At 48.2% G+C, this 27624-nt stretch overlaps 1 protein-coding gene and 1 long non-coding RNA gene across 2 annotated transcripts in view; both read right to left on the reverse strand.

Moving 5' to 3' along the window:
• LOC144603166 (zinc-binding protein A33-like) overlaps nucleotides 1–27624 on the reverse strand; it is a 57066-nt gene that overhangs the window by 15569 nt on the left and 13873 nt on the right. The window lies entirely within an intron of this gene.
• Nucleotides 10992–15594, reverse strand: LOC144602721 (uncharacterized). The gene is made up of 2 exons (XR_013548487.1): nucleotides 15501–15594; nucleotides 10992–11960 (listed from the first exon to the last, which is right to left on the reverse strand). It is a non-coding gene; the product is annotated as an uncharacterized LOC144602721 (long non-coding RNA).

Genomic DNA, 27624 nt, shown 5'->3' on the forward strand with positions numbered 1-27624 from the left:
ATCGGTCGGTGACAAGCTTTGAGTTTAAAGTCTGAAGATGTTAGAGGGGATGATTGAGGTGTAAGTGAGGAGAGAATCAGGCTGGCAGATGGCATCACAGATCCTCATTACACGATAGTCAGCAAAAAAGATAAGGTCTGAACAAGAACTAGTTTAAATGCGTTAAATTCTCCAAGTAAGCTTGAGTAAGTTTTAGATATAGGTTTCAAAGGTCTTTTATTGTCACGTGTACCAATTAAGGTACAGTGATATGCGAATTGCCATAAAGCCAGACGAAAATAAAAGCAACAAGACACAGAATTACACAAAAGTATTTCTGTTGCTTTGACGGACGCGGTTAACGCGTTGAAATGAACGGATCGACAGCTCTGATTTCACTTGCTGTTTATTTCTCTCTTCCCACATTTACATTCCCCCTGGTTTTATTTCCGCGCTCACCCGCGTTCTGTAGCTTTGCCATTTTGTACGTAATTATATTTTCAATAAACACATCCACAAGTTCCACGGCATGATTTGGCACAGAATACAGAAAGAACATTGCAGTAGTCTTGTCGTGGTTCAATCTGAGCCACAGACCACTTTTCCAATATTAGGCTGCACAATAACATTACTTCTAAACCAAAGTGAAAGTATTAGAATTAGGCCATTCGGCCCATCAAGTTTACTCCACCATTCAATCATGGCTAATCTTTCTCTCCCTCCTAACCTCTTTCTCCTGCCTTCTCCCCATACACTCTGACATCCATACTAATCAAGAATCCAGCTATCTCTGCCTTAAAAATATCCACCAACTTGGCCTCCACAGCCTTCTGTGGCAATGAATTCCACAAATTCACCACCCTCTGATTAAAAGCATTTCCCCTCATCTCCTTCCTAACAGAACATCCTTTAATTCTGAGGCTATGACCTCTAGTCCTAGACTCTCTCACTAATGGAAACATCCTCTCCACGTCCATTCTATCCAAGCCTTTCACTATTCTGTATTTTTCGATGAGGCCCCCCGTCAATCTTCTGAACTCTAGTGAGTACAGGCCCAATGATGACAAACGCTCATCGTAGGTTAATCTACTCATTCCTGGAACAGACTATTCAGACTGGGACATTTTTTCTTGGGAGCCTGTCAGAGAGACATTGTAGATGTGTATAAGATGCACAGATAAGGTGATTCGCCACAATACTTTACCCAAGGTCGGAGAGTCTAACCCTCGAGCGCATCAGTTTAAGGTGAGAGTGGAAACAATAAAAAGGACCTGAGGAGCAGGTTTTTCAGTCAGTGGGTAGTGTAGATGTGGAACGATCTGACAGAGGAAGTGGTCGAGGCAGGTACAATTACAACAGTTGACAGAGAATTGGGTAGATACGTGGATAAGAAAGACTTGGAAGGATATGAGCCAGACTCAGGCAAATGGGGCTAGCTTGGTTGGGCAACGTGGTTGGCATCGTCGAGTCGAGTCAAAGGGCCTGTTGCTGTCCTACAAAGCTCTTGTTGTATTTTGTATATTAGTTTGTAACATTGTAACTGCTGTAATCATTATTAGCAATTTAAATTTAACAGCATAGGCATTCTTTATACTTTAGTACATTGCAACTGTCTGTAACCTTGTTACATTTGGATGAAAGATAATGGTGGCGAGATAAGGAAAGACATAGGCCTTGGGGTGATGGATGGACGTGAGGGATGGACTAGCAGGGAAATAAGGGAGGCGAAGTATGAAGGGATGTGAGCATTGAGATAAGGATATATTACTGAATGGGATTTAATGGCGGCGGGACAGACGGATGATTGCAAAGAAATGAATGACTGAAGAAAGGAGTGTGGGTATGAGGTAATGTAAAGAAGATAAGGTTTGGAATAATCCTATAAACATAGACTGCCCGATGTACTAAGGGGGCAGTCAGGTGGTTGGCTTCCTGATTGTTCCAGCCGTTGTTTGCAAATAAAGGCTTTTAACTTCTCGAAGAATTCTCCGTGTCGCCTGTCTTAATTTCGGGGATCAGGGAACCACAACAAAATTGGCGCAGCGAGCAGGGTCGGAAAGAGGCCCGTTCGATAACGGACGACAAGCTAAAGGCGCTTCCAAGACCTCCAGGGGCTCCCCGGTTCAACAGGTAAAGGGTGGCCACCCGCAAAAAAGGTAGGCGGTTTTCCACTTTATTTGGACTAACAGCCTGTTGAAAACGGGGGACCTCTGGTGACACAGGAGCGCCCAGGCGGTCCAAGGGCCTTTCCGATCCAACAGAACCTATCGCGAAATTATTCTAAAACGGAGACCCGGAGGATTGGTCGAGAAGGCTGCGCAGTGGGGTAAGTGGATAATAGTTGAGTAAGATCTTGTGTGTGATGTGAATAAGACCTCGTGGATACCGCCCTAAGAGGATAGGGAACTGTATAGACAAGGCGTCCTGTGGATACCGCTCTAGTCAACTAGGGATCTGCACGGGCAAGATAAGACTTCCTGTGGATACCACTCTGGGTGGCTAGGGGTCAGTACAGGCAGGATAAGACGTTCTGTGGATACCGCTCTAGTTAACTAGGGATCGACACGGGTAAGATAAGACGTCCTGTGGATACCACTGTGGTTAGCTAGGGGTCTGTACGGGCAGGATCAGATGATCTGTGGATACCGTCCTAAGTGAGTAGGGATCTGTACGGGCAGCATAAGAATTTGAATAATTGGATAACATAAAAGAAACAAATTGCAAAATATTAAATGAATATAGTAGAACTGTAGAAGATAGAAATAGCGTAGTAGGTAGTATAGTGACCATAGAGACCGAACGGAGTGAGAACAAGGACTGCATTTAAACTGACTGACCAAGTGCACTAAAATAAGACGAGTACACTGAATAAGATAACTGCAATTGAACTATTAAGTAAGAAATTCCCCGTATCCAAAGAGGATATTAAAAACACTCTGAAAAATGGGAAAAAAGGATCAAAAAATTGGTTACGAAATGGCCCAGGGAAGACGTTTGATATAAATATGTGTGATGAAATGGAAGTGTTAATTAAGAACAATAAGCCTCAGGATAAATCAGAAACCCGAGTAATGAAAAAGGAAAAAGAACTAGACGTGCTTAAATTGTTTAGAATAGGAGAAAGGCTGAGGAAAGCATACCAGGAAAAGAATACCACCCTAAACAAGGGTGAAAAACCCAAAAAACAGCATGAAAGTCAGGAGATTCAGGAGAAAAAAATCAACTCTGTACCCCAGCCAAAGACACCCTGGGTATCCCCCTCCATATTCCGGCTAGGACGGAATAAAGCAGTGTCCTTTGCTGAAGGGAATAGTGGAGATAGAGGAAGTCACAATTTGGAACGATGAGCAAGGCATAAAGGAATATAGACAGAGAAGGGGGCAGCGAGAAAATGAAAGGATGAAGCAAGAAGAACGGGAACTAGAAGCAGACATCAGAAGGCTGCAGGACCTCAGGGAGAGAAAGATTTATGAGACCCGTCAGGCAGTAAATGAGGGGTATGAGGGAGACAGCAACACAGAATCACAGGCGAGTAATCAGCAGGCATCAGAGAGAAGGCAAAACTGTGAGAATGAAGCAGAATTAGAAAGTGATGGGGAAAGAACAAGGGAGCGTAGAAGGGAAATAGAGGCATCCATGAAGCGCTTAGAGATAGAGATAAGGGAGTTGGAAAAAACTGTAGAGGGAGAAAGAAAGGAAAGCTAGGTGTACGCCCAGGAAGGAATGAGGTGGGAAAGCATACAGGTAGAACCACAACAGGGGATGGCAAGCAGGAGACAGGAGCTGAGGGGTGGAATGATGCTGTTACTTTTGAAAAAGGCAGGACAAACACAGTATATCCCTTGGGCGACCCGAGACCTAGAAGGGCTGAAAAATGCCCTGCCCAACATATATGACGGGGCAAGAAAATGGATAAGAGCCTTTGAGGAGGAAACTACAGGACGGTTATTGGCTATGGGAAATTTGAAGGCACTACTGGTGAAAGTGATAGGAACCACAAAACTAGCAGAACTATTTGAAATGGCTGGGGTAAAAAATGCAAATGACCCGATGATTGATGGCCAGTCATTTAACATAGTCAGACGGAGGGTATGGCAGGCCCTCAGAGACTGTTATCCGCTCAAGGTGGACCCAAAGACATTGAGGGGAGACCCGCTGGGGGACACGGAGAACCCAGCAGCTTATCTGGAGGATCAACTGAAAAAGTGGAGACTTGAAACCGAACAACAAATAGACGGTAGTGAGTTAATGACCACTTTGTTTCGGACTGCTGAGGTGGATGCCACGCCCCCTCCGGTTAAGTTCAGACTGAAGGAAGTGGTGGGATTGACAACCATGCCCCACTCCCAGTTCAGGGACCACCTGGTTCATGCAGTTGACAAATATCGTATGGATAGACAAAGAATGGTGGACCAGCATGAAGAGGTGCCAAGAAAAGTGATGCAAATGCAACTAGAAGAACTGAAAAAGAAAGAACGTGAAAAAGGAAAGAAAATGCTGGCAGTAACAACAGACCCGGCTGAAACAGCAGAAATGAACAATGCACCGATGCATTGTGGGTCCTATGACAGAGCCAGGCAGAGACCAGAGAATCCCATGCCAATAATAAATGTCTTTGGGGGAACGTTTCCTCAAATGCTCTATAAGGGACAAAATAAATCAGGAAATCAGCCCCGACAGGACTGGGGCCCCCAAGGGGGGACACAAAGAAGGGGACGAGGAAGGCCAGTAAGTAGACTGATAGTTGATAAAACATGTTGGGGATGTAATCAGGTAGGGCACCTGAGGAGGGACTGCCCATACTGTTCGTGTCCCGGTCTATACCAACAGGAACCCACAGGGGTTAAGCAGTGTTTTAACCCAGGCTTGGCCCCAACGGGCCCGACTGGAGGCCCAACTGGACTCATGAACCCCTATGCTAGATATTAGGGGTGCCCAGAGAACCCGGATGGAAAGGGACTTTACCCAATGATAAAGCGAGAGGCAGAAGAAGAACCCATGGTTCAGGTAATTTTGGGAGGGCGGTTAATACCTATGATGATAGATACTGGAGCTACATATACTTGTGTGCAGCCGCAGTATGCCTCCCACCTTCCCATGTCAGGAAAATTTGTTAAAACTGTAGGGTTCTCGGGAAAAACACAGTTAACACGATGCACAACCCCCGTAAGTTTGAAAATGAGCAATAGAGAAATAGTATTACCGATATGTTAATAACACCTATAGGTCATATACCTGTGCCTGAAGGACCATTTAGACACTTGGTGATCGACTATGTGGACATGCTGAAAATGGTAAGAGGGAAAAGATACATGCTGTTAGTAATTGATAGATTTAGCAGGTGGGTGGAGGCAGTACCATCTAAAGACTTGGGTGCAGGTACTGTAGTCAAGTTTCTGACTAACGAGGTCATCCCACGATTCGGCATACGGACCGAAATCAGCTCCGACAATGCAGGGACTTTTATCCAAAAAACAGTTAAGTTGGTGTTGCAAGCCCTAAGAGTGAAACAAAGATTTGGGTGTGTGTACCACCCTCAATCTCAGGGCATGGTAGAAAGGGTTAATGGAACATTGAAGGCCAAGCTGAATAAGATTTGTGCAACCACAAAGTTAAACTGGATCGATGCCCTGCCACTGGCATTAATGAGCTGTCGCATGCAAACTAATCGAATAACTCATTTAACACCACATGAGATGCTCACTGGCAGACCCATGCCAATGCCCAAATGGAGAGGTCCTTACAAGGGACCAAGCTTGGAACAATTAGAGGTGGAACTTAAACAGTACAAGCAACAGTTAACTATGATACACAAGTCTATTTATACACAGGAAAAGCAAAAAGAACCAGAGGCGGACTAGGAAGAAGGACTTATTAAACCCGGAGATCTGGTCTATGTGCGAGCCTTTCGACGAAGGTGGAATGAGCCAAGAAGGGAAGGCCCGTTCATGGTAACTAAAGCCTCACCGACTACTGTCCAGGTAGAAGGCCGGTCTACATGGTACCACCTCAATCATTGTACAAGGACTGTCCCACAGGCACAACCTGTGAATAACCTCGAAGTAAGCGAACGAGAGAACGAAAATGCAGAAGAGGTAAGCGAATTAATAAGATGGGAGATCTCTATAGGGAAAATTTTTTCCTTTCATTTCAAGAATTACAACAAATTTATGGATTACATTCAAAAGATTACTTTAGATATTTACAAATTAGAGATTATGTAAAAGCAAATACACATGAAATTAGAAATAGAAAGACAGAGATTTTAGATGAATGTCTGAATAAACACCCAAATACAGAAAAATTGATATCATATATTTATAATATTTTACTGGAAAACGACGCTCCAAGGACAGAAATATATAGACAATCATGGGAAAATGAATTAGGTCAAATTATTAGACCTGATATATGGGATGAAAGTTTACAACACATACATCACTGTTCGCTAAATGCTAGACACTCTCTTATACAATTTAAAATATTACATAGACTACATTATTCAAAAGCTAAATTACATAGTATTTTTCCAAATATATCTGCCATTTGTGACAAATGTCAGCAATTGGAAGCTAACTTAACGCACATATTCACAAACTGTGAAAAAATCACTAAATTCTGGACAGAAATATTTAAAATAATTTCGAATGTTGTTAATATGAAGCTGATCCCTGACTCAAACTTAATAATACTGGGAATATTAGAAACAGATCAATTAATAACAATGAATCAAAGAATTTTTATTGATTATAGTTTAATAATTGGGAAAAAATTAATACTGAAATTCTGGAAAGGTCCTACATCCCCCACAATTAAAATGTGGATTACAGGAATGTCGGAGACACTTCATCTGGAAAGATTGAGACTTGTACTAATGGACAGGTTGAATCTTTTCAGAGGAATATGGTCTCCATTTATTGCATATTTAAAGGGTCAAAATGGCTTGGTGCGAGGACCTGACCGTGGCCTGAATAATGGAATGGAGGAAGAATTATGTATAATAAATCATGGATATATCTCCAATGATAGATAACTTTTTTAATACTCCATTCATTTCTCCAATTTGGATTTCTTATTTTTATTTTATTTTTCTCTATCTTTCCCTCTCTGGAAAAAAAGAAAAAAAGTATAGAAATATGTAAGACATAATTGTTAATATTAATAATATTACGAATGTATGTGATAAGTATATTTTATTAATATGTACTTATGTTTAATAAAAATATTTATCAAAAAAAAAGATCTGGTCTATGTGCGAGCCTTTCGACGAAGGTGGAATGAGCCAAGAAGGGAAGGCCCGTTCATGGTAACTAAAGCCTCACCGACTACTGTCCAGGTAGAAGGCCGGTCTACATGGTACCACCTCAATCATTGTACAAGGACTGTCCCACAGGCACAACCTGTGAATAACCTCGAAGTAAGCGAACGAGAGAACGAAAATGCAGAAGAGGTAAGCGAGCGTGAGAATGAAAACGCAGGGGAAGGACCAAGCGTTGCCCAGCTCATAAAGGAAGTCTTGGGAGACATTAGTGATTCTGAGGTTGTTGAAGATGAGGTCGTGGGCGCCGGTCCTCCTCGCGACAATATGGGCGGAGGCGACAGGGGGGAGGCCACTATTGCCCCTTCCAACTCAGACCTGGAAGTCATCGACTGTGCAGGTTTGGACTTGGCTGGACCAGGCTGGTCCTAACGTTGCCCTGCTAGGGTTAGGGGAGCAGGTGCGGGATCGAAGGGACATTAGGAATATGTATGGCTATGACTCGGTTACGTGGCTCATGGCGGCCACTAATGATTGGTATAAGTGGGCGCAATAGAGAAATTGAGAAATAGAAAAGGGGCATGCACCTTACTGGGTGTATACTACAGACCCCCAAACAGTCAGAGGGAAATAGAAGAACATATTTGTAGGCAAATCTCGGGGGTGTGTGAAAACAGCAGGGTAGTAATAGTAGGGGATTTCAACTTCCCGAATATTGATTGGGATAGCCAAAGTGTCAAGGGCCCTGAGGGTGCAGAGTTCCTAAGGGTCATCCAGGAGGGCTTTTTGAGCCAATATGTTGAAAGTCCAACAAGGGAGGGGGCGGTATTGGACTTAATCTTGGGAAATGAGGCCGGACAGGTGGCTGAAGTGTCAGTGGCAGAGCATTTTGGTGACAGTGATCACAATTCAGTGATATTTAAGGTGGTAATGGAAAAGGATAAAGAGGGACCAGAGGAAAGAGGAAAATTTCTAAATTGGGGCAAGGCCGATTTTAATCTGATAAGGCAGAAGTTGGCCCTGGTAGACTGGGATCAGCTTCTCGTGGGGAGGACCGCATCAGAACAGTGGGAGTCATTCAAAGGAATAATTGAAAAAGTACAGAGGAAGCATGTTCCCCAAAAGTTTAAGGGTGGGACAAACAAGTCCAAAGAACCTTGGATGTCGAACGATATAGTAGGATTGATTCGGAAAAAAAAGGGGGGCTTTTGGAAGGCATAAAGAACTTAAGGCACAGACATCATTAGAGGAATACAGAAGGTATAGGGCGGTTCTTAAAAAAGAAATTAGGAGAGCAAAAAGGGGCCATGAGATAGCACTAGCGGGCAAAATAAAAGAAAATCCCAAAGTGTTCTATAAGTATATCAAGGGTAAGAGGATAACGAGGGAAAGAGTGGGGCCCATCAGGGAGCATAGTGGAAAGCTATGTGTGGAGCCAGAGGATGTAGGAGATGTTTTAACTGAATTTTTTGCATCTGTTTTTACGAGGGAGGAGGGCGATGCGGACTTAGAAATGGAGTCCGGGCCCTGACGAATGTATCCCAGGATGCTGAGAGAGGCAAGGGAGGAGATTGCGGGGGCTCTGGCACAAATTTTCAGAGCCTCTCTTGCAACAGGGGATGTACCGGAGGACTGGAGGATAGCTAATGTGGTGCCATTATTTAAAAAGGGCAGTTGGGATAAACCTGGGAACTACAGGCCGGTGAGTCTGACATCGGTGGTGGGGAAGCTGCTAGAAAAGATTCTGAGGGACAGAATCAGTCTTCACTTGGAGGATCGAGGGTTAATTAAGGATAGTCAACATGGCTTTGTTAAGGGAAGGTCATGTCTGACTAACTTGATTGAATTTTTTGAAGGGGTGACCAAGGAGGTAGATGGGGGTAGTGCAGTGGATGTGGTATACATGGATTTCAGTAAGGCTTTTGACAAGGTCCCACACAGGAGACTAGTCAAGAAGGTAAGAGCCCATGGGATCCAGGGCACCTTGGCAAATTGGATAAAAAACTGGCTTAGTGACAGAAGGCAGAGGGTGATGGTAGAAGGGTGCTTCTGTGACTGGAGGCCGGTGTCCAGTGGGGTGCCGCAGGGATCAGTGTTGGGTCCCTTACTGTTTGTAATCTACATAAATGATCTGGATGTTAACGTACAGGGCATGATCAGCAAGTTTGCAGATGACACAAAGGTAGGGGGGGGGTGGTGAATAGCGAGGAAGGGATCTGCAAGTTGCAGGAAGATATAGATGAGATGGTCAGATGGGCGGAGCAGTGGCAGATGGAATTTAATCCTGAAAAGTGCGAGGTGATGTACTTTGGCAGAAATAACTTGGAGAGGGAGTACACCATGAATGGAAGGACCCTAGGGAAGACAGGGGTACAGAGGGACCTTGGAGTACAGGTACACAAGTCCTTGAAGGCAGGACAGGTGGACAGGGTGGTCAAAAAGGCATATGGGTTACTGGCCTTCATTAGCCGGGGCATCGAATATAAAAGTAGGGGGGTAATGATGGAATTGTACAAAACACTGGTGAGGCCACAGCTGGAGTATTGTGTACAGTTCTGGTCACCACATTATAGAAAGGATGTGATAGCTTTGGAGAGGGTGCAGAGGAGATTCACCAGGATGCTGCCAGGGATGAAGGGCCTCGGCTATGAGGAGAGACTGGGCAGACTGGGGTTGTTTTCCCTGGAGCAGAGAAGGCTGAGAGGGGACATGATCGAGGTGTACAAGATCATGAGGGGCATAGATAAGGTAGATGGCGGGGAACTTCTTCCACTGGTGGAAGATTCAACAACGAGGGGACATAGATACAGGGTAAGGGGAGGGAGGTTTCGGGGGGATGTGAGAAAGAACTTTTTCACCCAGAGGGTGGTTGGAGTCTGGAACTCACTGCCTGGGGTGGTGGTGGAGGCGGGAACACTCACAACGTTTAAGAGGCATTTGGATGGGCACTTGAAATGCTACAACATTCAGGGCTACGGTCCAAATGCGGGAAAATGGGATTAAAATTAGACTGTGTTTGGTAACGGGCGGCGGGGACACGATGGGCCGAAGGGCCTCTTTCTGTGCTGTAGGACTCTATGACTCTCTATGAATACACGGCACAAACTATGAAGCTATCATAATGCGTCATATGCGCCAAAGCCAGGGAACCATTACTGGCTATACCAGATCCTCATAACTATACGCATTGTACAGAATTTTTGCAAGACATAAAACACTGGTCAGTTATGTCTTACTGCCCAATACAGTGTCTAAATGCAGCAGGATCAACACAGTAACACTCTCAGCAGAGCACTGTGCATTATGGCATTTCACACAGGTAAGAAAACCCTACCCCAAGCCACGACAAGGGATTAAGATCAAAAGTACGGAGCAATATGAGTGCTATTATGCAGTGAATGGCATGCATCCAGTAAGGAAATTCCCAGGTAAATGTACCAGGATCTGGAGATGCAATCAGCAAGATCCGCGTCAGTCAGCCCGTGACTGGCCACTGAAGGTTGCTGATACTTTACTGCCAAATTGTAGGGCTATCTTGATGGCAGATGTAGCCAAAGCGGACAGATTTTGGATGTGCGGAGACAGCCCCAGAAATATACTTCCACTTAACTGGACTGGGCTATGTGCTGGGGTAATGTTAGCTCCACTCCCTCTCATTCTCTCCCTCTCCCTGCACCTCCACCTCCTCCCCCTCTTCTTCTTCACAGATCTTCGTTACACGATAATCAGAAACAAAGACAATCAGAAACAAAGATCAGAAACAAGAGCTAGTTTAATAGCATTAAATTCTCCAAGTAAGCTTTAGTAAGTTTTAGAGATATAGGTTTCAAATGTATTTTTTTGTCACGTGTACCAATTCAGGTACAGTGATATGCGAATTACCATAAAGCCATACAAAAATAAAAGCAACAAGACACAGAATTACAAAAAAAGTATTTCTGTTCCGTTGACGGATGCAGTTAACGCGTTGAAATGAACGGATCGACAGCTCTGATTCCACTTGCTGTTTATTTCTCTCTTCCCACATTTACATTCCCCCTGGTTTTATTTCCGCGCTCACTGGGGGTTTTACAACGAGGAATTTGGGAATTAAATGGAAGCCGTTCAGCGCCAACCTGTTGTCCACCGAGTTTCTGCCCCACAGCCCCTGAGTCCCGCTCCCAACGCCGGTCCCGGGACCCTACCCTTTTACACACCCGGAGCGGAACCGGAGCAGATTCTCAGCCAGTTGTTTTCATCCCAATAAGTCTCGAAGAAAGGATAAAGTTTCTCCGTGAATTTATTCCCAGTGAAGGTGTGGATTTGGGACTTGTTGACCGCATCGTAAAATAAAACTGTCCCGGACTCGTAACTGAGATAAACTCCCACCCTCCCGGGGATGGGCCGGGCGGGGGAACGGGATGGAGGGAGGTGACTGCATCAAATCTGTCACCCAGCCGCCGCTAGATACTCCAGACTCCAGTCTCCGGGGTCAGTGTGACCGGTCTCTTCCTTTCCACAGACTCTGTGGCGACTCCCAGACTCCAGCGCCGACTCCCCGCCACCTCGACCTCCCAGTAATGTCTCCCCAATGTGAATCCCTCCGATCCCAGCACACACGCACTGACTGTAAACTCTTCCCAGTGTCAGGGAGGCTCCTCCGGGTCTCGGTCCATCACACCCTCTACCGATCCAGACACCTCGAGCCGCGGACCCGCTGTTTCCACATCCAGGGTGACGGAGACTGGGGGGAAGAAACAGAGAATCAGAGAGTCCCCGGGGGTCGGGGAAGACTCGGGCAGCGCGGCCCCGGGACCGGGGGAGAACATGTCTCCCGGAGTCTTTATCCGGGATGGAGAGGGAATTTTGTGAGGTTTCGGGTGGGGGGAGGGCGGGGAGGACGAGTGCAGAGAGTGAATCTTATAACCCATCAATCCTCTTCCCCCAATACAATTCCCTGCTGCCTTTTCCTTCTCACGTGCCCTTTAATTCCCATTCATCCGTCCACCACCCACTTTCACAGGGATAATTTACAGTCGCCGATTGACCATAGAACCAGTGTGTATTGTGGACGTGGAAGGAATCCGACGCGGTCACCAGGAGAAGGCGTGAACCACACGGGCAGCGCCCGAGGTCAGGATGGAACCCGCTCACCAGAACTAGGAGACAGCAGCACTACTTGTGTCACTGCGCTGCCCTGTTGCTTCTGCTTTGTTGCTGCTCCATTTGCTCTGATTTCTTTTTTAGGTGAGATTTCGAAGGAAGATTTCTCCTGCTCCTGGGAAAGGCAGCCAGCATCATCAGAGACCCGCGCCACCCTGTGTGGGATAGTGCTAATGTACAGGTATCGCTGGTCAGCACGGATACGGTGGGCCAAAGGGCCTGTTTCCGCGCTATATCTCTTAAAGTAAACCAAAGAACGTTTTTTAGCCAAAGAACAGTGGGAATGTGTGACCCACTCCCTCAGGTTGAACAGAATAGAGTGAATATATTTTAGTTTAAAGATACAGCACGGAAACAGTCCCTTCAATCCACCGCGTCCACGCCGACCATCGATCACCCTCGTTCTATAGTATATCACTTTCTCATCCACTGGTTAGCACTCAACGAAAGCTTTTCACTGCACCTCGGTACGTGTGACAACTGAACTCAATCAACGAAACTCAAAACTACCGAGACACCGGGGGGGGACATACAGCGCAGAAACAGGCCCTTCGGCCCACCGGGTCCGCACCAACCAGTGATCCCTGTTCACTAGCAATAGGCTAATCACTAGCGACAATTTACAATTTTTACCGAAGCCAATAATCCTACGAACCCACACGTCTTTGGGATATGGGAGGAAACCGGAGCACCCGGAGGAAACCCACGCAGTCACAGGGAGAATGTGCAAACTCCACACGGACAGTACCCGAGGTCAGGACGGAAACCCTAGTATCTGGCGCCGTGGGGCAGCGGCTCTACCATCTAGGCCACTGTGCCACCCGAGGGAAAAGGCAAAAAAGGGGGTTATGCCGATAGTTTTAAACTGAGGAGGAAGCTTGCCTGGAGCATGAAGACCAGAAATGTATGATTGGGCCGAATGGTCTGTTTGTGTGTAGGAAGGAACTGCAAATGGTGGTTTAAACCAAACATAGACACAAATTGCTGGAGTAACTCAGCGGGACAGGTGGCATGTCCGGATGGAAGGAATGGGTGATGTTTTGGGTCTCTTTAGATGTCTGTTTTGTGTCAAGTCAAGTCAATTTTATTTGTATAGCACATTTAAAAACAACCCACGTTGACCAAAGTGCTGTACATCAGTTCAGGTACTAAGAAACGAACATACAGTGGCACACAAACATAACAGCGCATACATAAACAGTTCACAGCACCCCCTAAGAGGGCCTCAAATGCTGGGTAGTAGAAACAGGTTTTGAGCCTGGACTTAAAGGAGTCGATGGTGGGGGCAGTTCTGATGGGGAGAGGGATGCTGTTCCACAGTCTCGGATTGTGTCCAATTGTGTCTTTGCATCCAATGAATAATTCAAACAAAATCCACAAAAATATTTAAAACATTAAAATTGTCATTGAAATGGCTGCAATATTAGAAACAGAATCTGCAGTTTATATTAATAAACTAATTTAAAATATACATTCCTGCTGTAATGTAATAGTTGCATTCCTAGCAAACTTGTGTTAATAGAAAAATCACACAATTAAAAACTGGAAGGGGCGATTTGGGACCACAGTTTGGGGCTGGCACGAACAGTTACAATGCCCCTGCAGAATTGGCAGAATAAAAGTCTCGCTTTTTCGCACAGTCTTCTTTCTTGTAGAATGTTGTGTGTCATTCATGTATAAATGTCGTTAAACTGGCAAGATTACAGAGAAGTTTCACAAAGATGTTGCCAGGACTTGAGGGCCTGAGCAATAGGGAGAGGTTGAACAGGCTCGGACTTTATTACTTGGAGCGCAGGAGGATGAGGTGTCACCTTATGATGACGTATACAATCCTGAAGGGAATAGCTAGGGTAGAGGCACAGAGTCCTTTACTCAGATTCGGGGAATCAAGAACCAGAGGACATAGATTTAAGGTGAGACTGGGGAAAGATTTCACAGGAACGTGAGGGGTCACTTTTTTTTATACAAAGGGTGGTAGGTACATGGAATGAGCTGTCTTCCTATTGAGGGAGTGCAGCGCATGTTCACGAGGTTAATTCCCGGGATGGCGGGACTGTCATATGATGAAAGAATGGAGCTGCAGGGCTGGTATTCACTGGGATTTAGAAGGATGAGCGGGGGTCTTCATATCATATCATATCATATATATACAGCGCGGAAACAGGCCTTTTCAGCCCACCAAGTCTGCGCCGCCCAGCAATCCCCCCACATTAACACTATCCTACACACTAGGGACAATTTTTTACATTTACCCAGTCAAATTAACCTACATACCCGTACGTCTTTGGAGTGTGGGAGGAAACCGAAGATCTCGGAGAAAACCCATGCAGGTCACGGGAAGAACGTACAAACTCCTTACAGTGCAGCACCCGTAGTCAGGATCGAACCTGAGTCTCCGGAGCTGCATTCGCTGTAAAGCAGCAACTCTACCGCTGCGCCACCGTGCCTTATAGAAACACATAAAATTATGAAGGGATTGGACACGCTGGATGCAGGAAACATGTTCCCGGTGTTGGGGCAGTCCAGAACCAGGGGTCACACACAGTTTAAGAATAAGGGGTCGGCCATTTAGAACTGAGATCAGGAAAAACCTTTTTCACCCAGAGAGTTGTGAATCTGTGGATTCACCGGATATATCCAAGAGAGAGTTAGATAGAGCTCTAGGGTCCAGTGGAACCAAGGGATATGGGGAGAAGGCAGGAACAGGGCACTGATTGTGGATGATCAGCCATGACCACATTGAATGGCGGTCCTGGCTCGAAGGGCCGAAAGGCCTCCTCCTGCAGCTATTGTCCATTTATCAATGTATCCCATCTTGTCCCCCTCCCCTCAACCTCTCCTCTTCTGCCTGCCCTCCTTTCCCACCTCTCCTCCCTCCTCCCTTCCCGACCCTCAGCCACCCCCATCCGCTCCGTCCCCTTTCCCTTCGCCTCCCACCCCTCACACCCCCCTCCTCATTTTCCCCGTCACTTCTCCTCCACAAACACCTCCCCCACAACCCGCCCTTCCCCTTTTTCCTCCCTCTTCCCTGTCCAGGTTGGGACCAGGCCGCGTCTCCATGGAGACGGGCCCCGCGGTTGCCTCCCCTCTCCCCCCACCTCCGGTCGCCATGGTTACTCACCCCCTCTCCCCCCTTCCTGCTCCAGCGCTGGCCCGCCCGCGCGCCCAACCACACGTCACTGGCCGGCGCCGCAATTCCGCCCCGTCGCCCCCGACACGTGACACCAGATCGCTATTCACCCGCCCCGACACGTGACACCAGACCCCATTCCCGCCCCCGGCACGTGACACCAGACCCCATTCCCGCCCCCGGCACGTGACACCAGACTTCATTCTCCCGCCCCGATAAGTGACACCAGACCCTTCACCCGACACCAGACCCCATTCCCCGCCCCCGACACGTGACACCAGATCTCCATTTGTCCGCCCCGACAAGTGACACCAGATCCCAATAATGCCGCCCCCGACACGTGACGCCAGATCCCATTCAACCCGCCCCCGACAAACGTGACAGCAATCTCCGTCCACAGACCTTTTCCCCACGGCACATGACAGCAGAGTGACATAACTCAGGGCGCTCCCATTGTCTCGCCCTCCGCACGTGACAAGGTCCCCCGCTCCCCCGCTCCCCCAGCCTTATCCCGGCTTCAAAGATTGGCAACTCTTTGAAGCTTTGGTCATGGGGATGAACATAAGTTACAGAAGTAAAGTTCCAGGAAGTTATCCACAGCGCCATTCAACAAAACAGTTGTGTTTATTTCTAAATCATTCTGTTCAGTGAAAAGGGATAGACAAACAGCCGTGTTTAAACGTGTTATTTCATTAAAAAATCTCCTGGGAGCCCTTGACTTGGTCACCCAACCTACGCCTGGACTGACAGTGGGAGCTTCACATGTTTCAGTGTCCCATCTGCAAAGACCACAGCACTCACTTTGTCCAACTCACTGGTGAGGCTGCACTCGAGAATATTATGTTCAAAAGGACACAAAGTGCTGGAGTAACTCAGCGGGTCACAAGTGATAGGAGCAGAATTAGGACATTCCGCCCATTGTCTACTCCGCCATTCAATCATGGCTGATCTATCTCTCCCTCCTAACCCCATTCTCCTGCCTTCTCCCCATAACCTCCGATACCCGATATAATCAAGAATCTAACTATTTCTGCCATAAAAACATCCACTGATGGCCTCCACAGCCATCTGTGGCAAAGAATTCCACAGACTCACTGCCCTCTGGCAAAATGAAAATCCTGCTCATCTCCTTCCTAAAAGAACATTCTTCAATTCTGAGGCTATGACCTTCTTCTAAGAGAAAAAGATTAGTTAAAACAAATGTAGGTTCCTTGCAGTCAGAAACAGGTGAATTGATCATGGGGAACAAGGACATGGCAGACCAATTGAATAACTGCTTTGGTTCTGTCTTCACTAAGGAAGACATAAATAATCTGCCGGAAATAGCAGGGGACCGGGGGTCAAATGAGATGGAGGAACTGAGTGAAATCCAGGTTAGTCGGGAAGTGGTGTTAGGTAAATTGAATGGATTAAAGGCCGATAAATCCCCAGGGCCAGATAGGCTGCATCCCAGAGTGCTTAAGGAGGTAGCCCCAGAAATAGTGGATGCATTAGTGATAATTTTTCAAAACTCTTTGGATTCTGGAGTAGTTCCTGAGGATTGGAGGGTAGCTAATGTAACCCCACTTTTCAAAAAGGGAGGGAGAGAGAAAACGGAGAATTACAGACCAGTTAGTCTAACATCGGCAGTGGGAAAAATGCTAGAATCAGTTATTAAAGATGGGATAGCAGCACATTTGGAAAGTGGTGAAATCATTTGGACAAAGTCAGCATGGATTTATGAAAGGTAAATCATGTCTGACGAAACTTTCGAGGATGTAGAGTGGATAAGGGAGAACCAGTGGATGTGTTATATCTGGACTTCCAGAAGGCTTTCGACAAGGTCCCACATAAGAGATTAGTGTGCAAACTTAAAGCACACGGTATTGTGGGTTCAGTATTGATGTGGATAGAGAACTGGCTGGCAGACAGGAAACAAAGAGTAGGAATAAACGGGTCCTTTTCAGAATGGCAGGCAGTGACTAGTGGGGTACCGCAAGGCTCAGTGCTGGGACCCCAGCTATTTACAATATATATTAATGATTTGGACGAGGGAATTGAATGCAACATCTCCAAGTTTGCGGATGACACGAAGCTGGGGGGCAGTGTTAGCTGTGAGGAGGATGCTAGGAGGCTGCAACGTGACTTGGATAGGTTAGGTGCATGGGCAAAGGCATGGCAGATGAAGTATAATGTGGATAAATGTGAGGTTATCCACTTTGGTGGCAAGAACAGGAAAGCAGACTATTGTCTGAATGGTGGCCGATTAGGAGAAGGGGAGATGCAACGAGACCTGGGTGTCGTGGTACACCAGTCATTGAAAGTAGGCATGCAGGTGCAGCAGGCAGTGAAGAAAGCGAATGGTATGTTGCCATTCATAGCCAGGGGATTTGAGTATAGGAGCAGGGAGGTTCTGCTGCAGTTGTACAGGGCATTGGTGAGACCACACCTGGAGTATTGCGTACAGTTTTGGTCTCCTAATCTGCCATAGAGGAAGTACAGAGAAGGTTCACCAGATTGATTCCTGGGATGGCAGGACTTTCATATGAAGAAAGACTGGATAGACTCGGCTTGTACTCGCTGGAATTTAGAAGATTGAGGGGGGATCTTATAGAAACGTACAAAATTCTTAGGGGGTTGGACACGCTAGATGCAGGAAGATTGTTCCCGATGTTGGGGAAGTCCAGAACGAGGGGTCACAGTTTAAGGATAAGGGGGAAGTCTTTTAGGACCGAGATGAGAACGTTTTTTTTCACACAGAGTGGTGAATCTGTGGAATTCTCTGCCACAGAAGGTAGTTAAGGCCAGTTCATTGGCTATATTTAAGAGGGAGTTAGATGTGGCCCTTGTGGCTAAAGGAATCAGGGGGTATGGAGAGAAGGCAGGTAAGGGATACTGAGTTGGATGATCAGCCATGATCATATTGAATAGCGGTTCAGGCTCGAAGGGCCGAATGGCCTACTCCTGCACCTATTTTCTATGTTTCTAGACCTAGATTATCCCACTGGTGGAAACATCATCTCCACTATATCCAAGCCTTTCATTATTTAGTACATTTTGATGAGGTCCCCCTGCATTCTTCTAAACTCCAGCGAGCACAGGCCAGTGCAGTCAAACGCTCATCAGGCAGCATCTCTGGAGAACATGGATAGGCGACGTTTCGGACTCAATCTATGTTCTCTGGTGATGCTGCCTATTCAATTATTCAAATATTCATTACACCAAGTCAAGCCTGATGCACCAATTAAGTCATAGTGTGGAAACGGGCCCAACACAACCAACATGCCCTGTCTACACTAGTCCTACCTGCCCCAAATTTGGCCCACGACCCTCTAAACCTTTCCTATCCATGTTCCTGTCCCAGTGTCTTTTAAACATTAGATATACAGAGTCAGGGTTCAATCCTGACAACGGGTGCCGTCTGCACAGAGTTTATACGTTCTCCGTGTGATCGCATGGGTTTCCTCCAGGTGATCTGGTTTCCATCCACATTTCAAAGGCGTGCAGGTTGGTAGGTTAATTGGCTCCGTTAAGAATTTTAAAACGTCCCCATTGTGTATGATAGTGTTGATGGTAATGGTCATAATGTTGATGGTCGGCACGGAATCGGTGGGCTGAAGGGCCTGTTTCCGATCTGCACCTCTGAAATGAACTAAACCATACGAAACTAAGTCCATCCAATGGAGCGGATGTCACTGGAGTTTAACAATTCACCTGAACGTCAGCATCTCATTCCCCCAGCACCCAACAGGGATGGTCACCCTTGGTAAACGTAAATTTCCTGAGCAATCTGAGACCCATAGCACTGTGGACATAGTGCTATATTTAAACCCCACAGCGCTGTGCCCATAGTATACTGCCCAAGCTGCTGAATGCGGACGTTTTCTGTTTTTTGTAGGCAGTATATGCTCAGTCTCACATTCCAATCACCCAATCAACTGGGTAAAGTTAAAAAAAAACACAGCTGCTGAAAATCCGAATGGAAACACCATTCGTCGTCCTCGCAACATGGACCCACTACAGTTCGCATACCGTCCGAACAGGTCCACGGGTGATGCGGTCTCCCAGGTTCTGCACACCGCTCTCTCTCATCTGGACAGCCAGGGGGGCTATGTGAGGATGCTGTTCATTTACTTTAGTTCAGCTTTTAACACAATAGTCCCCAACAGTCTGGCTGAGAAGCTGCTGGAACTGGGGCTAAGCACCCCTCTGTGTGCCTGGGTCCTGGACTTTCTCACCGCGAGGCCCCAAGTGATCAAGATGGGAGAACACACATCTAGCTCCCTCACTCTGAACATAGGATCCCCCCAGGGTTGCGTCCTTAGCCCCCTACTGTACTCCCTGTACACACATGATTGTGGGGCCAGGTTCAGCTCAAACTCCATCATCAAGTTTGCTGATGACACTGTGGTGGTGGGCCGGATCTCCGACAACGATGAGAAGGCCTACCGGGAGGAGATGGCTGATCTGGCACTCTGCTGTCAGGACAATAGCCTCCTCTTGAATGTCACTAAAACTAAGGAGCTGATTGTGGACTTTAGAAGGGCTAAACATCCAAGGGCGTACACGCCACTGGAGATAAATGGGTCTATTGTGGATAGGGTGAGCAGTTTTAAATACTTGGGAGTCCACATCACAGAGGATCTGACATGGGCAACGCACATTGCCGAACTGGTGGGTAAGGCAAAGCAGCGCCTTTACCACCTTAGACAGCTGAGGAAATTCAGAGTGTCTCTGGGGATCCTTCATTGCTTCTACTCTGGGGCTGTAGAGAGCATCCTGTCCGGCAACATTACAGTCTGGTTTGGGAACAGCTCTGCCCAGGACAGGATGGCCCTGCAGAGAGTAGTGCGTTCGGCAGAACGCACCATGGGAACTACACTCGTCCCCCTGCAGGACCTATACATCAGGAGGTGCAGATCCAGAGCAAGCAAAATCATGAGGGACCCCTGCCACCCCAGCGACGGACTGTTCCAGATGCTACGGTTGGCAAACGCCTCCGCTGTCACGCTGTGAAAACGGAGAGGATGAGACGGAGTTTCTTCCCACAGGCCATCAGGACTGTTAACATTTATAACTCCAGGGACTAAATTTTGTCTTCTCTATATTAACTTATTAACTTTATTTATATGCTGTAACTGTAATTCTTTTTTGTGCACAATCCGCACGCATTGCCACTTTCATTTCACGACACATCGTGTGTGTGTATATGACAAATAAACTTGACTTGACTTGTATTAGACCTGAAATGTAAAGTCTGTTTCACCTTGCAGATGCTGCCTGACCTGCTGAGTATTTGGGGCAATTCATGGTTTTATTCCACATTTTAATCCATGCATGTGGTTTGGGCCACAGGTGTGGTAACAGGTGACAAAAGTCACTTATTAAATCAGATTCCCGCTGTTTCTGCAATTGTCAAAGTTAATTCTCAAAGTTACAGCTGGTCTGTGGCCGCACCGCGTGGCGTTGCTGCCATCTAGTGGCGGAACCAAGAAGTGACGCAGTTAACGAGTTGAAATGAACGGATGGACAGCTCTGATTCCACTTGCTGTTTATTTCTCTCTTCCCACATTTACATTCCCCCTGGTTTTATTTCCGCGCTCACTGGGGTTTTACGACGCGGAATTTGGGGATTAAATGGGAGCCGTTCAGCGCCGACCTGTTGTCCACCGGGTTTCTGCCCCACAGCCCCTGAGCCCCGCTCCTGACGCCGGTCCCGGGACCCGATCCTTTTACACACCCGGAGCGGAACCGGAGCTCATCCTCAGCCAGTTTCCATCCCAACAATTCCCGAAGAAAGGATAAAGTTTCTCCGTGAATTTATTCCCAGTGAAGGTGTGGAGATGGGACTTGGTGCCCGCGTCGTAAAATGAAACTGTCCCGGTCTCGTAACTGAGATAAACTCCCACCCTCCCGGGGATGGGACGGGCGGGGAGACGGGATGGAGGGGAGGTGAATGCATCAAACACGTCACCCCACCCCCGCCCGATGCCCCAGACTCCAGTCTCCGGGGTCAGTGTGACCTGTCCCTTCCTCTCCACAGACTCTGCGGCGACTCCCAGTCTCCAGCCCCGACTCCCCGCCACCTCCACCTCCCAGTAATGTCTCCCCGATGTGAATCCCTCCGATCCCAGCACACGCGCACTGCCTGTAAACCTCTTCCCGGTGTCAGGGAGACTCCTCCGGGTCCCGGTCCGTCTCACCCTCTTCCGATCCTCAGACACATCGAGCTCCGGATGCGCTGTTTCCACATCCAGGGTGACGGAGACTGGGGGGAGAAGCAGAGAATCAGAGAGTCCCCGGGGGTCGGGGGGAGACTCGGGCAGCGCGGCTCCGGGACCGGGGGAGAGGCCGCTCGGCCTCAGGCACAGGCGGGCGGACAACTGAAACCTTGCCCGAGGTTTCACCCCGACCACATCGGGTGGACAACAGACATCTCTCCCGGAGTTTTTATCCGGGGATGGAGAGGGGAATTTCGTGAGGTGGGGGCGGGTGGACGGGGAGGACGAGTGTGGAGAGTGAGGAGGATTGTGAGATTGCGGTGGGGATGGAGGAATGGAATGGGTTATTCAGATATGGAGGCAGATCGGAGCAGGAGGATATTGAGGTTAGCGGTAATTTGAGGATGTTAAAGAGGGGGTAGGGGTGTGTGGTGGGGTCGTCATGATCACAGTGAAAGGGGGCAGACACGAGGGGCCAGATGACCTGCTCCTGTGTTTTTGAGTGGAGGGTGAGACAAAGGGAAGGACGGGTTTGTTAGTCAATTGGAATGGGTGCAAAAGGGTTTACAACAACTTCATCAGGTCTGAAGGTCTGGGTTATCAGGTGAAGTTGGACAATCATCAGGTCATAATGTCATCAATGAAAGTATTAGAATTATGCCATTCTGCCCTTCAATTCTACTCCACCATTCAATCATGGCTGATCTATCTCTCCCTCCTAACCCCATTCTCCTGTCTAACGGCAGCGGCTGACTAGCAGTCTGTCCGTCTTTTTTTTTGTTGTGTGTCGGTGTTGGGATGGTTTTTATATATTTTTTTTGGTTGTGTATGTGTGGGAGGGGGTGGTGGTGTGGGTGGGTGTGTGGGGGGGGAACTTTTCTCTTCCTCACGGCGCGGGTTGCGGCTCGGCTGCGGGGCCTAACATCGCCCGCTGCGGCTCGGCCGCTGGACTTTACATCCCGGTGCGGCTTGGCCGCTGGACTTTACATCCCGGTGCGGCTTGGCCGCTGGACTTTACATCCCGGTGCGGCTTGGCCGCTGGACTTAACAGTGTCCGGTGCGGCTTGGCCGCTGGACTTTACATCCCGGTGCGGCTTGGCCGCTGGACTTAACAGTGCCCGGTGCAGCTCGGCTGCGGGGCTTAACATCGCCCGGTGCAGCTCGGCTGCGGGGCTTAACATCGCCCGGTGCAGCTCGGCTGCGGGGCTTAACATCGCCCGGTGCAGCTCGGCTGCGGGACTTAACATCGCCCGGTGCGGCTCGGCTGCGGGGCTTAACATCGCCCGGTGCAGCTCGGCTGCGGGGCTTAACATCGCCCGGTGCAGCTCGGCTGCGGGGCTTTTCATCGCCGGAGGGCTCGGCTGCGGGGCCTAACATCGCCCGGTGCGGCTCGACCACGGGACTTAGCTGCGCAAGGCTTGGTCGCGGGCCTTTCATCGCCCGGTTCGGCCGCGAGACGTTTCAGCGCCCGGTGCGGGGACTGTGCGGGTCGGTCGGGGACGAGCTGTCTGTCCGTGGGCGTGGGGAAGAGAGTGGAAGTTTTGTTGCCTCCATCACAGTGAGGGGGTGTTTGGAGTCACTGTGATGGACGTTTGTGTTGGGGTTATGTGTCTTGTGTTCTTTTTTTTTTCTATGACTGCTATGTAGTTTTGTAGTTTCGTTCGGTACTTCGGTACCGAATGACAAATAAAGCTCTGTTATACCTGTTATACCTGTTCTCCCCATATCCTCTGACATCCATACTAATCAAGAATCCAGCTATTTCTGCCTTAAAAATATCCACGACTTGGCCTTCACAGCCTTCTGTGGCAATGAATTCCACAAATTCACCACCCTCTGATTAAAAGCATTTCCCCTCATCTCCTTCCTAATGGAACATCCTTTAATTCTGAGGCTCTGACCTTTCGTCCCTTCCTGCCCAAACCACCCCATCCCCGGGCACATTCCCCTGCAATCGCAGGAGATGCAACACCTGTCCCTTTACCTCCCCCCTCAACTTCATCCAATTTATCCCAAAGAGGAGGAAAGATTCCAAGGGGAGTAAGGGACACCCGTGGCTGACAAGGGAAGTCAAGGACACCATAAAAATAAAAGAGCAGAAGTACAACAAAGCAAAGAAGAGTGGGAAGCCAGAGGATTGGGACTCTTTTAAAGAGCAACAGAAGATGACTAAGAAGGCAATACGTGGAGAAAAGATGAGGTACGAGGGTAAACTAGCTAATAATATAAAGGAGGATAGTAAAAGCTTTTTTAGGTATGTAAAGAGGAAAAAAATAGTCAAGGCAAATGTGGGTCCCTTGAAGACAGAAGAGGGAGAATTTATTATGGGAAACAAGGAAATGGCAGACGAGTTGAACCGGTACTTTGGATCTGTCTTCACTAAGGAGGGTACAAGCAATCTCCCAGATGTTCTAGTGGGCAGAGATCCTAGGGCAGTGGTGTCCAGACTTTTTTCAAAGGGGGCCAGATTTGATAATGTGAAAATACCCAAGGGCCAATGCCCCTCACCCCCCCTCACCTTTAACTAATGCGCCCCCCCCCCCCCGTACCTTTAACCAATACGCCCTCCCCCCCCCCCCCCCCGAACCTTTAACTAGTACGCCCCCCCCCCCCCCCCCCCCCCGAACCTTTAACTAATGCGCTCCCCCCCCCCCCACCGGACCTTTAACTAATATGCTCCCCCCCCCCCCCCCCGAACCTTTAACTAATGCGCTCCCCCCCCGAACTTTTAACTAATACGCCCCCCCCCCCGGACCTTTAACTAATGCGCCCCCCCCCCCCCCGGACCTTTAACTAATACGCTCCCACCCCCGGAACTTTAACTAATACGCTCCCCCCCCCCCGAACCTTTAACTAATGCGCTCCCCCCCGAACTTTTAACTAATACGCCCCCCCCCCGGACCTTTAACTAATGCGCCCCCCCCCCCCGGACCTTTAACTAATACGCTCCCCCCCCCCCGGACCTTTAACTAATGCGCTCCCCCCCCCCCCGGACCTTTATCTAATGCGCTCCCCCCCCCCCCCCCCGGACCTTTAACTAATACGCTCCCCCCCCCCCCGGACCTTTAAATAATACGCTCCCCCCCCCCCCCCCCCGGACCTTTAACTAATACGCTCCCCCCCCCCCCGGACCTTTAACTAATACGCTCCCCGGGAAGGTGTAGTCGCCGTCGCCTCTCCCGCTGGGGGGGAGGATGCGGCACTCGCCCGACTGACGGGAGCGCCTGCCAATGAGCGTGCGGGGTGAGGAGAGCTCAGCTGCTGCTCTCCCGTCCCCCCGCACGCCCTCAACCCCGCCGCCGGGAAGTGTAGTCGCCGTCGCCTCTCCCGCTCGGGGGTGGGGGGGGGGAGTCGGGCAGCGCTGACCGCCGGGAAGTGTAGTCGCCCTCTCCTCTCCCCCTCCCCCTACCTTCATTCTGTTAGACAGTGCTGGCGGGCCATAAATAATCATTTTTAAGAAGGAAGCTGCGGGCCGTATAAAATCTGACCTCGGGCCGCGATTGGCCCCCGGGCCGGACTTTGGACATGTCTGTCCTCGGGTTACGGAGGAACTGAAGGAAATCCACATTGGGCAGGAAATGGTGTTGGGTAGACTGATGGGACTGAAGGCTGATAAATCCCCAGGGCCTGATGGTCTGCATCCCAGAGTACTTAAGGAGGTGGCGCTAGAAATTGTGGACGCATTGGTGGTCATTTTCCAATGTTCTATAGATTCAGGATCAGTTCCTGTGGATTAGAGGGTAGCTAATGTTGTCCCACTTTTTAAGAAAGGAGGGAGAGAGAAAACGGGAAATTATAGACCAGTTAGTCTTACATCAGTGGTGGGGAAGATGCTGGAGCCAATTATAAAAGACGAAATTGCGGAGCATTTGGATAGTAGTAACAGGATTGTTCCGAGTCAGCATGGATTTACAAAGGGGAAATCATGCTTGACTAATCTTCTGGAATTCTTTGAGGATGTAACCAGGAAAATTGACAGGGGAGAGCCGGTGGATGTGGTGTACCTTGACTTTCAGAAAGCCTTTGACAAGGTTCCAGTTAGGAGATTAGTGGACAAAATTAGAGCACATGATATTGGAGGTAGGGTACTGACATGGATAGAAAATTGGTTGACAGACAGAAAGCAAAGAGTGGGGATAAATGCGTCCCTTTCAGAATGGCAGGCAGTAACTAGTGGAGTACCGCAAGGCTCGGTGCTGGGACCGCAGCCATTTACAATATAAATTAATGACTTGGATGAAGAGATTAAAAGTACCATTAGCAAATTTGCAGATGATACAAAGCTGGGTGGTAGTGTGAACTGTGAGGAAGATGCTATGAGGTTGCAGGGTGACGGACAGGTTGTGTGAGTGGGCGGATGCATGGCAGATGCAGTTTAATGTGGATAAGTGTGAGGTTATCCACTTTGGTTGTAAGAATAGGAAGGCAGAGTATTATCTGAATGGTGTCAAGTTAGGAACAGGGGACGTACAACGAGATCTGGGTGTCCTAGTGCATCAGTCACTGAAAGGAAGCATGCAGGTACAGCAGGCAGTGAAGAAAGTCAATGGAATGTTGGCCTTCATAAGAAGAGGAGTTGAGTATAGGAGCAAAGAGGTCCTTCTGCAGTTGTACAGGGCCCCAGTGAGACCGCACCTGGAATACTGTGTGCAGCTTTGGTCTCCAAATTTGAGGAAGGATATTCTTGCTATTGAGGGCGTGCAGCGTACGTTTACTAGGTTAATTCCTGGAATGGCGGGACTTTCATATGTTGAAAGACTGGAGCGACTAGGCTTGTATACACTGGAATTTAGAAGGATGAGGAGATATTATCGAAACGTATAAGATTATTAAGGGGTTGGACACGTTAGAGGCAGGAAACATGTTCCCAATGTTGGGGGAGTCCAGAACACAGTTTAAGAATAAGCCATTTAGAACTGAGGTGAGGAAAAACTTTTTCAGTCAGAGAGTTGTGAATCTGTGGAATTCTCTGCCTCAGAAGGCAGTGGAGGCCAATTCTCTGAATGCATTCAAGAGAGAGCTGGATAGAGCTCTTAAGGATAGCGGAGTCAGGGGGTATGGGGAGAAGGCAGGAACGGGGTACTGATTGAGAATGATCAGCCATGATCACATTGAATGGCGGTGCTGGCTCAAAGGGCCGAATGGCCTCCTCCTGCACCTATTGTCTATTGTCTTCAGATAGTTCCTCTGTCCCTCTCTTCCCCTCCCCCTTCCCAGTTCTCCCTCTGTCTTCCTGTCTCCACCTACATCCTTCCTTTGTCCTACCCGAAACGTCACCCTTTCCTTCTCTCCTGAGATGCTGCCTGACCTGCTGAGTTACTCCAGCATTTTTGTAAATAAATATCTAGTCCTAGACTCACTCACTAATGGAAACATCCTCTCCACGTCCATTCTATCCAAACCTTTCACTATTCTGTATTTTTCAATGAGATCCCCCCTCATTCCTCTGAGCAACAGCGAGTACAGGCCCAATGCCGACAAACGCTCATCATAGGTTAATCTACTCATTCCTGAAAGAGACTATTCAGACTGGGACATTTTTTCTTGGGAGCCTGTCAGAGGAACATTATCGATGTGTATAAGATGCACAGTTAAGGTGATTAGCCACAATACTTTACCCAAGGTCGGAGAGTCTAAACCTCGAGTGCATCAGTTTAAGGTGAGATTGGTAACAATAAAAAGGACCCGAGGAGCAGGTTTTTCTGTCAGTGGGTAGTGTAGATGTGGAACGATCTGACAGAGGAAGTGGTTGAGGCAGATACAATTACAACAGTTTTCAGAGAATTGGGTAGATACGTGGATAGGAAAGACTTGGAAGGATATGAGCCAGACTCAGGCAAGTGGGGCTAGCTTGGTTGGGCAACTTGGTTGGCATGGTCGAGTCCAGTCAAAGGGCCTGTTGCTGTGCTACAAAG

This window comes from Rhinoraja longicauda, chromosome 19 (assembly GCF_053455715.1).
Source record: "Rhinoraja longicauda isolate Sanriku21f chromosome 19, sRhiLon1.1, whole genome shotgun sequence".
NCBI classification, from domain to species: Eukaryota; Metazoa; Chordata; class Chondrichthyes; order Rajiformes; family Arhynchobatidae; genus Rhinoraja; species Rhinoraja longicauda.